This window comes from Ranitomeya imitator, chromosome 3, assembly GCF_032444005.1.
Source record: "Ranitomeya imitator isolate aRanImi1 chromosome 3, aRanImi1.pri, whole genome shotgun sequence".
Classification (NCBI taxonomy): domain Eukaryota; kingdom Metazoa; phylum Chordata; class Amphibia; order Anura; family Dendrobatidae; genus Ranitomeya; species Ranitomeya imitator.
This window is the reverse complement of record NC_091284.1, coordinates 599,921,404-599,939,383: the sequence shown is the minus strand read 5'-3', so window position 1 is coordinate 599,939,383 and position 17,980 is coordinate 599,921,404.

Sequence of the window (17,980 nt, the reverse complement as noted above, 5' to 3'; positions counted from 1 at the left end):
AGCATGGATCAAAGCATCAGGTGGAGTTAAGTAGAGAAGAAGCTAACGAGCTCACCAGATCACCTGAGGGAGAAAACTCAGAAGCTGCAGTACCATTTTCCTCCACAAACGGAAGATCCCAGAGAGAATCAGCCGAAGTACCACTTGTGACCACAGGAGTGAACTCTGCCACAGAATTCACAACAGTACCCCCCCTTGAGGAGGGGTCACCGAACCCTCACCAGAGCCCCCAGGCCGACCAGGACGAGCCACATGAAAGGCACGAATAAGATCGGGAGCATGGACATCAGAGGCAAAAACCCAGGAATTATCTTCCTGAGCATAACCCTTCCACTTAACCAGATACTGGAGTTTCCGTCTTGAAACACGAGAATCCAAAATCTTCTCCACAATATACTCCAATTCCCCCTCCACCAAAACCGGGCAGGGGGCTCAACAGATGGAACCATAGGTGCCACGTATCTCCGCAACAATGACCTATGGAATACGTTATGTATGGAAAAAGAATCTGGAAGGGTCAGACGAAAAGACACAGGATTAAGAACCTCAGAAATCCTATACGGACCAATAAAACGAGGTTTAAACTTAGGAGAGGAAACCTTCATAGGAATATGACGAGAAGATAACCAAACCAGATCCCCAACACGAAGTCGGGGACCCACACGGCGTCTGCGATTAGCGAAACGTTGAGCCTTCTCCTGGGACAAGGTCAAATTGTCCACTACCTGGGTCCAAATCTGCTGCAACCTGTCCACCACAGTATCCACACCAGGACAGTCTGAAGACTCAACCTGTCCAGAAGAGAAACGAGGATGGAACCCAGAATTGCAGAAAAACGGTGAAACCAAGGTAGCCGAGCTGGCCCGATTATTAAGGGCGAACTCAGCCAAAGGCAAAAAGGACACCCAGTCATCCTGATCAGCAGAAACAAAGCACCTCAGATATGTTTCCAAGGTCTGATTGGTTCGCTCGGTCTGGCCATTAGTCTGAGGATGGAAAGCCGAGGAAAAAGACAAGTCAATGCCCATCCTACCACAAAAGGCTCGCCAAAACCTCGAAACAAACTGGGAACCTCTGTCAGAAACAATATTCTCTGGAATGCCATGCAAACGAACCACATGCTGGAAGAACAAAGGCACCAAATCAGAGGAGGAAGGCAATTTAGACAAGGGTACCAGATGGACCATCTTAGAAAAGCGATCACAGACCACCCAAATGACTGACATCTTTTGAGAAACGGGAAGGTCAGAAATAAAATCCATAGAGATATGTGTCCAAGGCCTCTTCGGGACCGGCAAGGGCAAAAGCAACCCACTGGCACGAGAACAGCAGGGCTTAGCCCGAGCACAAATCCCACAGGACTGCACAAAAGTACGCACATCCCGCGACAGAGAGGGCCACCAAAAGGATCTAACCACTAACTCTCTGGTACCAAAGATTCCAGGATGACCAGCCAACACCGAACAATGAAGTTCAGAGATAACTCTATTCGTCCACCTATCAGGGACAAACAGTTTCTCCGCTGGGCAACGATCAGGTTTATTAGCCTGAAATTTTTGCAGCACCCGCCGCAAATCAGGGGAGATGGAAGACACAATTACTCCTTCCTTGAGGATACCCGCCGGCTCAGATAAGCCCGGAGAGTCGGGTACAAAACTCCTAGACAGAGCATCCGCCTTCACATTTTTAGAGCCCGGAAGGTACGAAATCACAAAGTCAAAACGGGCAAAAAACAACGACCAACGAGCTTGTCTAGGATTCAAGCGCTTGGCAGACTCGAGATAAGTCAAGTTCTTATGATCAGTCAATACCACCACGCGATGCTTAGCTCCTTCAAGCCAATGACGCCACTCCTCGAATGCCCACTTCATGGCCAGCAACTCTCGGTTGCCCACATCATAATTTCGCTCAGCAGGCGAAAACTTCCTGGAAAAGAAAGCGCATGGTTTCATCACTGAGCAACCAGAACCTCTCTGTGACAAAACAGCCCCTGCTCCAATCTCAGAAGCATCAACCTCGACCTGGAACGGAAGAGAAACATCTGGTTGACACAACACAGGGGCAGAAGAAAAACGACGCTTCAACTCTTGAAAAGCCTCCACAGCAGCAGAAGACCAATTGACCACATCAGCACCCTTCTTGGTCAAATCGGTCAATGGTTTAGCAATACTAGAAAAATTGCAGATGAAGCGACGATAAAAATTAGCAAAGCCCAGGAACTTTTGCAGACTTTTCAGAGATGTCGGCTGAGTCCAATCTTGGATGGCTTGGACCTTAACAGGATCCATCTCGATAGTAGAAGGGGAAAAGATGAACCCCAAAAATGAAACCTTCTGCACACCAAAGAGACACTTTGATCCCTTCACAAACAAAGAATTAGCACGCAGGACCTGAAAAACCGTTCTGACCTGCTTCACATGAGACTCCCAATCATCCGAGAAGATCAAAATGTCATCCAAGTACACAATCAGGAATTTATCCAGGTACTCTCGGAATATGTCATGCATAAAGGACTGAAACACTGATGGAGCATTGGCAAGTCCGAACGGCATCACGAGATACTCAAAATGACCCTCGGGCGTATTAAATGCAGTTTTCCATTCATCGCCCTGCCTAATTCGCACCAGATTATACGCACCACGAAGATCTATCTTTGTGAACCAACTAGCCCCCTTAATCCGAGCAAACAGATCAGATAACAATGACAAGGGGTACTGAAATTTAACCGTGATCTTATTTAGAAGGCGGTAATCTATACAAGGTCTCAGCGAACCATCCTTCTTGGCTACAAAAAAGAACCCTGCTCCTAATGGCGACGATGACGGGCGAATATGCCCCTTCTCCAGGGATTCCTTCACATAACTGCGCATAGCGGTGTGCTCAGGCACGGACAAATTAAACAATCGACCTTTTGGGAATTTACTACCAGGAATCAAATTGATAGCACAATCACAATCCCTATGCGGAGGTAGGGTATCGGACTTGGGCTCATCAAATACATCCCGGTAATCAGACAAGAACTCTGGGACCTCAGAAGGGGTGGATGACGAAATTGACAGAAATGGAACATCACCATGTACCCCCTGACAACCCCAGCTGGAAACCGACATGGATTTCCAATCTAATACTGGATTATGGACTTGTAGCCATGGCAACCCCAAAACGACCACATCATGCAGATTATGCAACACCAGAAAGCTAATATCCTCCTGATGTGCAGGAGCCATGCACATGGTCTGCTGGGTCCAGTACTGAGGCTTATTCTTGGCCAAAGGTGTAGCATCAATTCCTCTCAATGGAATAGGACACTGCAAGGGCTCCAAGAAATACCCACAACGCTTAGCATACTCTAAGTCCATCAAATTCAGGACAGCGCCTGAATCCACAAATGCCATGACAGAATACGATGACAAAGAGCAGATCAAGGTAACGGACAGAAGAAATTTTGACTATACCGTACCAATGGTGGCAGACCTAGCGAACCGCTTAGAGCGCTTAGGACAATCAGAGATGGCATGAGTGGAATCACCACAGTAGAAACACAGACCATTCAGACGTCTGTGTTCATGCCGTTCAACTCTGGACAAAGTCCTATCGCACTGCATAGGCTCAGGTTTAAGCTCAGGTAATACCGCCAAATGGTGCACAGATTTACGCTCTCGCAAGCGTCGACCGACCTGAATGGCCAAAGACATAGATTCATTCAGACCATCAGGCATAGGAAATCCCACCATGACATCTTTAAGGGCTTCAGAGAGACCCTTTCTGAAAATCGCTGCGAGCGCAGCTTCATTCCATTGAGTGAGTACAGACCACTTTCTAAATTTTTGACAGTATACCTCTATCTCATCCTGACCCTGACACAAAGCCAGCAAATTTTTCTCTGCCTGATCCACTGAATTAGGCTCATCGTACAGCAATCCGAGCGCCAGAAAAAATGCATCAATATTACTTAATGCAGGATCTCCTGGCGCAAGAGAAAATGCCCAATCCTGAGGGTCGCCACGCAAAAAAGAAATAATAATTCTCACTTGTTGAGCTGGGTCACCAGAGGAGTGAGGTTTCAAGGCCAAAAACAGTTTGCAATTATTTTTGAAATTCACAAACTTGACTCTATCACCATAAAACAAATCAGGAATAGGAATTCTTGGTTCAAAAATAGGCTTCTGAACCACCAAATCTTGAATCTTTTGGACATTTATAACGAGATTATCCATTGAAGAGCACAGACCCTGAATCTCCATGTCCACACCTGTGTCCTGAACCACCCAAATGTCTAGGGGAAAAAAAAAAACAAAACACAGTGCAAAGAAAAAAAAATGGTCTCAGAACTTCTTTTTTCCCTCTATTGAGAATCATTAGCACTTATGGCTTCCTGTACTGTTATGTTAACCAATTCAGTAACACAATGGACATAGCGGTCAGAACACATACAGTGATCTGACAAACACCCAAAATAAAGAACGAGCTCTGAGACGTGGGAACTCTGCAGACTGCAATCCCTGATCCTATCAAACCACACTAAAGGTAGCCGTGGAGCGCTCCTGACCAGAACCTAGGCGCCTCGTCACAGCCTGAGAAACTAGCTATTCCTGAAGATAGAAAAATAAGCCTACCTTGCCTCAGAGAAATTCCCCAAAGGAAAAGGCAGCCCCCCACATATAATGACTGTGAGTAAGATGAAAACACAAACATAGAGATGAAACAGATTTAGCAAAGTGAGGCCCGACTAGCTGAATAGAATGAGGATAGGGAAGATAACTTTGCGGTCAACACAAAACCCTATAAATAACCACGCAGAGGGGACAAAAAGACCCTCCGCACCGACTAACGGTACGGAGGTCGTCCCTCTGCGTCTCAGAGCTTCCAGCAGGCGAGAAAAAAACCAATAAAGCAAGCTGGACTGAAAAATAGCAACAAAATAACAAAAGCAAAACTTAGCTTTGCAGAGCAGCAGGCCACAGGAATGATCCAGGGAAAAAACCAGTCCAACACTGGAACATAGACAGGAAGCATGGATCAAAGCATCAGGTGGAGTTAAGTAGAGAAGAAGCTAACGAGCTCACCAGATCACCTGAGGGAGAAAACTCAGAAGCTGCAGTACCACTTTCCTCCACAAACGGAAGATCCCAGAGAGAATCAGCCGAAGTACCACTTGTGACCACAGGAGTGAACTCTGCCACAGAATTCACAACACTTTACACTACTAAAATTTAAGAGAACCACATCTGTCACTTAAAGCTCTAAATCAAGAGAAAAGTGACCAGAAAAGCACAAAAATCAAGATTTTTCTCAATAAAACTTGCAAATTTATTAAGTATACAGTACAATTTAAGGCATATATAAAAGATAAAAAGAATGAAAAATGCCTCCAATGTGAGGAACACTATTAGCTAAGAACTTCATTAAGCACACATAATTAACGTATAATTTATAAAAATATATGCTTGTTTCTCATCTATTTTAAACTTTGATTCACCACATTAAGTACAGGACATCCTGCTTATTCTATATCAGACCCTTTAAAGCAGCGCACCAAGGCAGCTATATGCAACCAAATGCAAAGCTTAGCATAATTCTTAGAGTAGATAAATTGAACTTACAATGTGTGTGATATCCGAGTTGTGTTCCTCCACAATGACGCGCGTCGGGGTGGAGGAACACAGCATAAGTATACAGGCAGCTTCAAATTCTCAGTACAAGCATGGACACTTTTTTCTGCACAACACCTTATTGTATGGTCTACCTCATTTGTTTTCAATTGGAAGTTTAAAATAGATGAGAAACAGGCATATATTTTTATAACTTGTATATTTATCATGTATGTTTAACCCCTTCATGACCCAGCCTATTTTGACCTTAAAGACCTTGCCGTTTTTTGCAATTCTGACCAGTGTCCCTTTATGAGGTATTAACTCAGGAACGCTTCAATGGATCCTAGCGTTCTGAGATTGTTTTTTCGTGACATATTGGGCTTCATGTTAGTGGTAAATTTAGGTCAATAAATTCTGTGTTTATTTGTGATAAAAACGGAAATTTGGCGAAAATTTTGAAAATTTCGCAATTTTCACATTTTGAATTTTTATTCTGTTAAACCAGAGAGGTATGTGACACAAAATAGTTAACAAATAACATTTCCCACACGTCTACTTTACATCAGCACAATTTTGGAAACAAAATTTTTTTTTGCTAGGAAGTTATAAGGGTTAAAATTTGACCAGCGATTTCTCATTTTTACAACGAAATTTACAAAACCATTTTTTTTAGGGACCACCTCACATTTGAAGTCAGTTTGAGGGGTCTATATGGCTGAAAATACCCAAAAGTGACACCATTCTAAAAACTTCACTCCTCAAGGTGCACAAAACCACATACCAGAAGTTTATTAACCCTTCAGGTGCTTCACAGCAGCAGAAGCAACATGGAAGGAAAAAATGAACATTTAACTTTTTAGTCACAAAAATGATTTTTCAGCAAAAATTTTTGTATTTTCCCAATGGTAAAAGGAGAAACTGAACCACGAAAGTTGTTGTCTAATTTGTCCTGAGTACGCTGATACCTCATATGTGGGGGTAAACCACTGTTTGGGCGCACGGCAGGGCTTGGAAGGGAAGGAGCGCCATTTGACTTTTTGAATGAAAAATTGGCTGCACTCTTTAGCGGACACCATGTCAAGTTTGGAGAGCCCCCGTGTGCCTAAAAATTGGAGCTCCCCCACAAGTGACCCCATTTTGGAAACTAGACGCCCCAAGGAACTTATCTAGATGCATAGTGAGCCCTTTAAACCCCCAGCTGCTTCACAAATTGATCCGTAAAAATGAAAAAGTACTATTTTTTCACAAAAAAAATTCTTTTAGCCTCAATTTTTTCATTTTCACATGGACAACAGGATAAAATGGATCCTAAAATTTGTTTGGCAATTTCTCCTGAGCACACCGATACCTCACATGTGGGGGTAAACCACTTTTTGGGCACATGGTAAGGCTCGGAAGGGAAGGAGCGCCATTTGACTTTTTGAATGAAAAATTATCTCCATCGTTAGCGGACACCATGTCGCGTTTGGAGAGACCCTGTGTGCTTAAACATTGGAGCTCCCCCACAAGTGACCCCATTTTGGAAACTGGACCCCCCAAGGAACTTATCTAGATGCCTAGTGAGCACTTTAAACCCTCAGGTGCTTCACAAATTGATCCGTAAAAATGAAAAAGTACTTTTTTTTCACAAAAAATTTCTTTTCACCTCAATTTTTTCATTTTCACATGGGCAATAGGATAAAATGGATCCTAAAATGTGTTGAGCAATTTCTCCCGAGTACGCCGACACCTCATATGTGGGGGTAAACCACTGTTTGGGCACACGGCAGGGCTCAGAAGGGAAGGCGCGCCTTTTGACTTTTTGAATGGAAAATTAGCTCCATTTGTTAGCGGACACCATGTCGCATTTGGAGAGCCCCTGTGTGCCTATGCAATGGAGCTCCCCCACAAGTGACCCCATTTTGGAAACTAGACCCCCCAAGGAACTTATCTAGATGCATACTGAGCACTTTAAACCCCCAGGTGCTTCACAGAAGTTTATAATGCAGGGCCATGAAAATAAAAAATAATTTTTCTTTTCTCAAAAATGATTTTTTAGCCTGGAATTTCCTATTTTGCCAATGGTAATAGGAGAAATTGGACCACAAATGTTGTTGTCCAGTTTGTCCTGAGTACGCAGATACCCCATATGTGGGGGTAAACCACTGTTTGGGCGCACGGCAGGGCTCAGAAGGGAAGGCAAGCCATTTGTTTTTTTAAATGGAAAATTAGCTCCAATCATTCGCGGACACCATGTCGCGTTTGGAGAGCCCCTGTGTGCCTAAACATTAGAGATCCCCCACAAATGACCCCATTTTGGAAACTAGACCCCCAAAGGAACTAATCTAGATGTGTGGTGAGCACTTTGAACCCTCAAGTGCTTCACAGAAGTTTATAACGCAGAGCCATGAAAATAAAAATAAAAAATTCTTTTCTCAAAAATGATTTTTTAGCCCGCAATTTTTTTTTCCCAAGGGTAACAGGAGAAATTTGACCCCAAAAGTTGTTGTCCAGTTTCTCCTGAGTACGCTGATACCCAAAATGTGGGGGTAAACCACTGTTTAGGCACATGCTGGGGCTCGGAAGTGAAGTAGTGACGTTTTGAAATGCAGACTTTGATGGAATGCTCTGCGGGCGTCACGTTGCGTTTGCAGAGCCCCTGATGTGGCTAAACAGTAGAAACCCCCCTACAAGTGACCCCATTTTGGAAACTAGACCCCAAAAGGAACTTATCTAGATGTGAGGTGAGCACTTTGAACCCCCAAGTGCTTCACAGAAGTTCATAACACAGAGCATTGAAAATAATAAATACGTTTTCTTTCCTGAAAAATAATTTTAGCCCAGAATTTTTTATTTTCCCAAGGGTTACAGGAGAAATTGGACCCCAAAAGTTGTTGTCCAGTTTCTCCTGAGTACGCTGATACCCCATGTGTGGGGGTAAACCACTGTTTGGGCACACGTCGGGGCTCAGAAGGGAAGTAGTTACTTTTGAAATGCAGACTTTGATGGAATGGTCTGCGGGCGTCACGTTGCGTTTGCAGAGCCCCTGGTGTGCCTAAACAGTAGAAACCCCACACAAGTGACCCCATTTTGGAAACTAGACCCCTAAAGGAACTTATCTAGATATGTGGTTAGCACTTTCAACCCCCATGTGCTTTACAGAAGTTCATAACACAGAGCCGTGAAAATAATAAATACGTTTTCTTTCCTCAAAAATAATTTTTTAGCCCAGAATTTTTTATTTTTCCAAAGGGTTACAGGAGAAATTGGACCCCAAAAGTTAATGTCCAGTTTCTCCTGAGTACGCTGATACCCAATGTGTGGGGGTAAACCACTGTTAGGGCACACGTCGGGGCTCAGAAGGGAAGTAATGACTTTTGAAATGCAGACTTTGATGGAATGGTCTGCGGACGTCATGTTGCGTTTGCAGAGCCTCTGGTGTGCCTAAACAGTAGAAACCCCCCACAAGTGACCCCATTTTGGAAACTAGACCCCCCAAGGAACTTATCTAGATATGTGGTGAGCACTTTGAACCCCCAAGTGCTTCACAGACGTTTACAACGCAGAGCCGTGAAAATAAAAAAATCATTTTTCTTTCCTCAAAAATGATGTTTTAGCAAGCAATTTTTTATTTTCTCAAGGGTAACAGGAGAAATTAGACCCCAGTAATTGTTGCGCAGTTTGTCCTGAGTATGCTGGTACCCGATATGTGGGGGTAAACCACTGTTTGGGCACACGTCGGGGCTCGGAAGTGAGGGAGCACCATTTGACTTTTTGAATACAAGATTGGCTGGAATCAATGGTGGCGCCATGTTGCGTTTGGAGACCCCCTGATGTGCCTAAACAGTGGAAACCCCTCAATTCTAACTCCAACACTAACCCCAACACACCCCTAACTCTAATCCCAACTGTAGCCATAACCCTAATCACAACCCTAACCGCAACACACCCGTAACCCCAACACACCCCTAACCCTAACCACAACCCTAATTCCAACCCAACCCTAGCCCTAAGGCTATGTGCCCACGTTGCGGATTCGTATGAGATTTTTCAGCACCATTTTTGAAAAATCCACGGGTAAAAGGCACTGCGTTTTACCTGCGGATTTACCGCGGATTTCCAGTGTTTTTTGTCCGGATTTCACCTGCGGATTCCTATTGAGGAACAGGTGTAAAACGCTGCGGAATCCGCACAAAGAATTGACATGCTGCGGAAAATACAACGCAGCGTTCCCGCGCAGTATTTTCCGCACCATGGGCACAGCGGATTTGGCTTTCCATATGTTTACATGGTACTGTAAACCTGATGGAACTCTGCTGCGGATCCGCAGCGGCCAGTCCGCACCGTGTGCACATAGCCTAATTCTAAAGGTATGTGCACACGCTGCGGAAAACGCTGCGGATCCGCAGCAGTTTCCCATGAGTTTACAGTTCAATGCAAACCTATGGGAAACAAAAATCGCTGTACACATGCTGCAGAAAAGCTGCACGGAAACGCAGCGGTTTACATTCTGCAGCATGTCACTTCTTTCTGCGGATTCCGCAGCGGTTTTACAACTGCTCAAATAGAAAATCGCTGTTGTAAAACCGCATTGAAATGCGCAGAAAAAACGCAGTAAATCCGCCATAATTCCGCAGCGGTTTAGCACTGCGGATTTATCAAATCCGCAGCGGAAAAATCCGCAGAGGACCAGAATATGTGTGCACATACCGAAACCCTAACCCTACCCCTAACCCTACCCCTAACCCTACCCCTAACCCAACCCCTACCCCTAACCCTAACCCTAACCCTAACCCTAACCCTACCCCTAACCATAACCCTACCCCTAATTCTTACCCCAACCTTAGTGGAAAAAAAATATATATATTTTTTTTATTGTCCCTACCTATGGGGGTGACAAAGGGGGGGGGGTCATTTACTTTTTTTTTATTTTGATCACTGAGATATAACCTATCTCAGTGATCAAAATTCACTCTGGAACGAATCTGCCGGCCGGCAGATTCGGCGGGCGCACTGCACATGCGCCCGCCATTTTGGAAGATGGCGGCGCCCAGGAAAGAAGACGGACGGTCCCCGGGAGGCCAGGTAAGTATAAGGGGGGGAGATCAGGGCACGGGGGGGGCGTCGGAGCACGGGGGGGTAGATCGGAACACGGGGGGTGGATTGGAGCACGGAGTGGGGGATCGCTCTGCGGGCGGGTGGATCGGAGCACGGGGGGGGATCGCTGTGCGGGGGGGGGAATCGCTGTGCGGGGTGGGGGATCGGAGTGTGGGGGGGTTTGTTTGGAGCACGGGGGGTGTGATTGGAGCACGGGGGGAGTGGGCAGGAGGACGGGGGAGCGGAGCACAGGACCGAGGGGAGCGGACCACAGATCGGGGGGCTGGGGGGGCGATCGGAGGGGTGGGGTGGGTGCACATTAGTGTGTCCAGCCATGGCCGATGATATTGCAGCATCGGCCATGGCTGGATTGTAATATTTCACCATTTTTTTAGGTGAAATATTACAAATCGCTCTGATTGACAGTTTCACTTTCAACAGCCAATCAGAGCGATCGTAGCCACGAGGGAGTGAAGCCACCCCCCCTGGGCTAAACTACCACTCCCCCTGTCCCTGCAGATCGGGTGAAAAGGGAGTTAACCCTTTCACCCGATCTGCAGGGATGCGTTCTTTCCATGACGCATATGCTGCGTCATGGGTCGGAATGGCACCGACTTTCATGACGCAGCGTATGCGTCAAAGGTCGGGAAGGGGTTAATGATGTTCTTAGCTAATAGTGTTCTTCACAGCGTAGGCATTTTTCTTTCTTTTTCCTTTTTTTATGCCTTAACGTCTATTGTATATTTAATAAAATTGCAAGTTTTATTGAGAAAAATCTTGTTGTTTTTCGTGCTTTTCTGGACACTTTTCTCTTGATGTAAAGGTTTAAGTGACAGATGTGGTTCTCATGTTTAATGTATAGCATAAAGTAAAACAAAATTGTTTGGATCACTTCATTATTGATTAAATCGTAGTGAAATAGGAAATACTTTACAAAATAAGATTACATGCATTAATACAGTATATACATGCATTTGATTAGTTTACTTATTATTTTGAAAACTAGAAAAAAAAGGGATACCGCCATTTAATAAAAGGCCCTAATTCATCAAGATCAACGTTGATAACACCAATCTTGAGGAAGGGGCATGATGAAGTCAGAGGCACCTGATCTCTTTAGAGGTGCCTCTTAATGAACCAGTAGGATCCTAGAAGAGGCATGTGCCCTTGTCACAAATCTTGTGCTAGTTATAAGCCATTGCTACCACAAAAAATATACAGAAGATTAGAGTCATAATTATCACCTTCACTTTTCTGCATAAATAATAGTAATATTTCATATTAATTTATGCCTTCATGCTGTATATCCCTCCTTTTTCCTTTTCTTTTTCTTTTATTTGCTCAATGAATATTTCTTTAATTTTGAGACTCAAATTCGTCCTACATGTACCGCTGATGGGAGACATAGTCTCATCTCCTAGTGCCTGTGCTCACAGTTGAAAAAAAGTAAAACAATTACATACACATTCACATAAAAATAAAAACTCATTATACTCACCTCACATCAAATCCCCGATGCCCTCGTCTCGTAGAAATAATGTAAAATAATAAGGCAACATATGACCACCTGTCTGCCATAGTCCACCTAATCTCGAGTGTCCCATGGCAATCTCATGTGTAGAACAGTCACATCAGGAAATGTGACTGCTCTACCCAGCCACCGGCTGCACACTGACAGGAGGTAATTGCTCCCACACTGTATTACTGAGAAGCCATGAGAGTTCAATGGAGTTCATCAGCTGATCAGCTCTGGTACACTCATTTATGACACCACTGTGTGAGAACTTTCTCACGCATCAGTGGTGCTATAAGAGAGATCACCAAAGCTGATGAACTCTGATTAACTCTCATGGCAGCTCAGTGATACACTGCGGGAGTGATTACCTCCAGTCAGTGTATCGCCAGCTGACTTTGAGAATAGTCACATCTGTGTTCTCAAAGTCATCAGGATCATCTTGGAACATTATGGATTATCTTCTCTGTGGACAGGTGAGCTATATTTTGGTTTATTATTTTATTTTTGTTGCAGGAGATGTTGGGTTCTGTGAATTAGGCATTCAGTAAGTATGGTTTTATTAAGATTCATTAAAAAAGCCTGTGTAATTATACAATATCACTATGGGGGTCTTATAGACGTCTCTCCATTACTAATATGTGGGCTTGATGTCACCTGGTAATACAAAGGTGACATCAACCCCACAAATATGAACCCCACTTGCCGTAGCTGCAGGGCAAGTGGGAAAAGGAAGGATAAGTGCCAGATTTGGGGCATATTATAGATGTGCCTTTTCTGGGACATCTGAGAGCTGATGTTTTTAGTCTGGGAGGGGCTAATATCCATGGCCCCTTCCTAGGCTATTAATATCAGTCCACAGTTGTCTGTCTAGCATTTGCTGGTGAGATTTTATAGGTGGACCCTATGTCGATTTTTTCTGGGGTCCCCTGCAAGCTAGCCAGTAAAGTCTAAGCAAACAGCTGTAAGCTGATATTATTTGCCTGAGAACCTGCATGGCTATTGGCTCCTTCCAGAATATTAACATCAGCCCTCAGTCATTGGCTTTCCCTCTGCTGGTTATTAAAATTACGCAGGAACCCACATAATTCTTTTTTTTTGTTTAAAATTAACAGTTGCTATCTGGTTATCGTCTATGTACATTCGTTCTGTTAATGCTCCTACATAGGCTGGTGGCAATGTGTGTGTTTGTGTGTGTTTGTGTGTGTTTGTGTTACGTTATCGGCTTATTGATGAAGGTGTCGGTCTGATACCTTTTCATTACTATAGCCGGGTGTGAAGGACAGCTGCTGACACCAAGCCCTAGTCTCATTACCCTCATGCCACACTGCATCAGCATGAAAAAGGTGGTGTTGAACCAAGAAATTACATCACAAAACTTGCTTTTAAATATCTTTATTTAGCTCAAAAAAGCATTCATTACTATGAAAAAATTCATACAAAAAACGCAAAGTCACGACAAAAACACACTTTTTTTCCGCAGCGTTTTTCCTGCCTAGAGATGAAGAAACCTTGCAGAAATTTTTATAAGCAAATACTCAAAGTGTGCACATAGCCTTAGAGAATAGGTAATTTACACCAGAATTAGTAGCTTTTTCTCTGTATCTTAACATTTATAAACATTTCATTTTGTCAAGCAACAAAGCTAGAACTTTCTGGCTTATTTTTGAATTTCAGTTTAAAATCCATTATGCATCAAATTCAAATTTGTTCCTATAAGCTTTCAATTTCAGCTTTTCAAGATCAATCAAAATTTCTTCACTTTAGAATGTTTCCACACAATCTGCATCAGGGATAGTAATGATTAACACAAGCTTGTTTCCATTCAACCATAAATGTCTCATCATCACAGTATTAGAGAATCTCTGAGTGAGCGATTGCAATTACTGTAGACTATAATACAGTGTAAGAAAATAATCCTTTTGTATAACTTACATTATTGTCTCTCCAGTTAAAATTTAACATTCATGGCGTTGTCTATTTTGAAAATTCTTTCATGTTAGGATCCCCACCACCTTCAGGATTATCTTAGAGAATTCCTCTAAATGTAACCCCAGAGACGTGCATAATAACATAGCAACGTTTGAAGGCATTTTTAGCTGAATATTATTTATTTACTTTGATAACCGCATCTCTTTTTCTTTTTATTAGTCTTGATAAATGTAGCCTATATTTGTATTTTTTCATTGCATTATCAATTTCATTAATAGATGGGTGGATCAAAAATGTTTTCTATTTGAGGAGTTGTCACATGCTTGTTCCTCAGAAGTGCAGTGTCTCCCAGTTTAGTGCTTAAATTAGCAACATGGTTGCTCTGGAAGCCCAAACCCTGTTCTTTTTAATGTTATTAGCAAAGGCATATTTGAATCTATATCATTGCAGGAGCATAAGGGGACTGATACTGGTCAGATCCAGTGATTTGGTGTACTTGTAAGATCCATAGCAAAGAAATGTTATGCACTTTACTCCTTGAATGACCAGCACTCACAGACTGTAGAGTTGGCCAATAATTTAGGCAGTAAAATATAAAATTAAAAATCCCTTTGTTCTTGATAGTTGAGAGGATTTTTAATAAAAATTTAAATCAAAAGTTGTTTGTTTTTACAAGTACTATGCAATTTTACCCATTAAAGAAGATAGCAATAAGCAGGGCTGCCATCAGAGCATTACTACCCTTTCTGGTTTAAGAGGCCTGGTGAGTAGAAGCAAAGGAGGAGGGTCCTGGACTGTCTGAAGCACGCTGGCAGAGTTTGTGACCCGGTCATGGCCTGTCCTCTTTTGCTTCTCCTCACTGGACCCCAGGGGCAGCGTCAGTCATCTTTTTTTTTGCTAAAATAGCCACTCACATATGCAGGATGTATAAACAAAGCGCTGCATGGTGCATGTCTGTGATTGGCTGTGAAGCTTATCCTCACCTCCTCTTCGGCTCCAGGGTCAAGAGAAGTTTCCCTGTGTGTTCAGATTGGTGCACTTACTGTAGTCCATGGCAGCGAGCTAGAAAGGGAAGAGATGGGTTGAGCGAGGTAGAGGTATGTAGGGGAATGAGACAGTGCTGAGGAGTGGGGTGATGGGAGAAGCTACTGAGGAGAGATGACAGGTGACGATGGGAAAAGCTACTGAGGGGAGGTTGATACACAGAACTGGGGAGAGGAGAGAAACATTCCTGAGGAGAGAGGAGAAACCTGACAGCACTTTCCTCTGCATGGCTGCTATTCACAAACAGGAGCCCCATCCATCCTGTAATGCATCCAGAAGCTCAGCAGTCAGGATGGGGGAGGTATGCAGGACTGATAAGAGGGCTCCCTGTGCTGCTGATTCCTGACTACATGAACTCCCATTTCCTGTGTTGGATTGTCAATTGAAACCTCTTCTCCCACTCTTGACACACTGATAGCAACACTGAAGAAGAAATGCTAGCACAGGCTTCCAAAATCCATTGTTTCAGATGCTGCACATCTCGTATCTTCACAGCATAGACAATTGCCTTCAGATGACCCCAGCATCTGAAACAACAGATACGGGAAGCCTGTGCTAGCATTTCTTTTGTGGTGTTGCTATCAGTGTGTCAAGAGTGGGAGAATAGAGTTACATTGACAATCCAACACAATGGGCAGCACTTTGAACACATTTTATAAGTGGTCATAAACTTGTAAATAACTCATGAAAAAATAAAGTTACATTAAAACCAAGCACACCATTGTTTTTTCTTGTGAAATTCTCAATAAGTTTGATGTGTCATATGACCCTCTTCCAATTGGAAAAAATAAAGTTGGATCCAAAATGGCCAACTTAAAAATGGCTGCCATGGTCACCACCCATCTTGTAAAGTTTTCCTCCTCCCATATACTAATGTGCCACAGTGTGTATCCATATACATGGCCCACCCTGTATTACCTGTACACTATACAGTATACTACATACATAGCTTCTGTGCATAATGTCAGTGGTGATCACTGTATTACCTGTACACTGTACACTATATACAGAGTTCCTGTTTATAATGTCACTGGTGACAACTGTATTGCCTGTACACAATATGCTATATACAGAGCTCCTACGTATAATGTCACTGGTGATCGCTGTATTAACTGTACACTATATAAAGCACCCTAGTGTATAATGTCACTTGTGATCACTGTATGACCTGTACACTGACACTGTATACTAAGTGCAGATCTCTTGTGTATAGTGTCACTAACGGTGACTATTAGTATTGTGTTTTTCTATTAATGATCAGCAATGTAGTATTCGGTCGGTCACTATCATGGTAATATGTGGTCTGGCCATGGTGTGGCGGTATTTGTCTCCTGTATATGAGATTGTTCAGTCGCTATGTGGTGATAATATGGGGTCTTGTCATGGTGTGATGGTATTTGTTCCTTGCATGTGATATTATTGGTCATTTTAAAAATTGAAAAGTAAATAAAAATATACCTGGGGTGGTGCCTGGGCAGAGTCTAGGGGTATGTGCACACGTTGTGGATTTCCTGCAGATCTGCAGCATTTTTTTCCGTGCAGAAACGCTGCAGATCTGCAAGTGATTTACAGTACATTGTAAATCAATGGCAAAAAAAATGCTGTGCTGATGGTGCGGAAAAATCTGCACGGAAAACGCTGCAGATTCAAAAAAGGACCATGCCAATTCTTTTGTGCAGATCTGCTGTGTTTCTGCACCAATTCCATAATAGAAATCTGCAGGGGTAAAAAAAGGAAGGAATCTGCACAAAAATCTGCAACGTGTGCACATACCAAAAAAAGGCGCAGATTCAGACCTGCGTTTTCTGCCAAGAAACGCAAAATTTGCACAGACAATTCCACAGTCAAATCTGCAACGTGTGCCCATATCCTAAAGGGGGTCCTGAGAAATTTGCCAGTATGGGGCTCCAAATTTCCTAGTGGCAGCCCTGACAATAAGCATTTGAGCCATGGGATTCACATTTAATTTTTAAAGCAATATATTGCAAACATAGATATAAATAATATCCCTAAACAATTTCTTTCTTCTTCTAACCTGATCATTCATCCCCAAAGTTCTCATTTCAGGGGTAAAATTTGTATTCACATTACGAATAAAGTAGAGCTGGTGCTAAAGTTCCTTTCAGAATGGTAACTGTTGAGTCAGGAGAGCTTGCAGCACTAGCTCTCCCCTCTATGTAGAATTTTATAAAAACTGTTACCTGCTATCTCAGTAAGGGAGAAATCTCTCTTCATTTAATCCAGATTTCACCTATAAAAAATTGAGGGAGAAATATCAGTCTAGAAGGAAAAAGAAGATGCTTTTTCTCATAAAAATAAATTACAATGTGGCTTATTTTGCCGTGTATTATTGATTTATTAAAAAAAATTAAAATGCCAGTTACACTTTAAGCCAACTCTGTTCTAGGATCTATTTTCAGACTGTCAGATTTTAGCACATAAAATAGAGTAATTGAATACGTTTTATCGTGTCTTTTATATCACAATGTCAACATCATATACAATCTATAAAGCAGGGTAAATGATCCAACTAAAGTCAAATGGGAGTAGCAATTGGATAAGTATAAAACTTAACCTTTATTAGGTATGTATAAAAAATATATAAAATCCCACAAAAACAAAACAAGAAGGAAAAAGAAAATTCTGTGCACCAGTGAACCCTATACCAACACAGAAATGGGGGAGGGGAAATAAACAAAAAATGCTGACAGTGCTGAATGGTCACCCGGCCTGTGACCCTGTAAATGATTAGGGCTAATGGCTCTATAGGGACAAAAATGCAGAGCAAAAATTAGACTGTGCCAATTTTCCAAGGAGAACT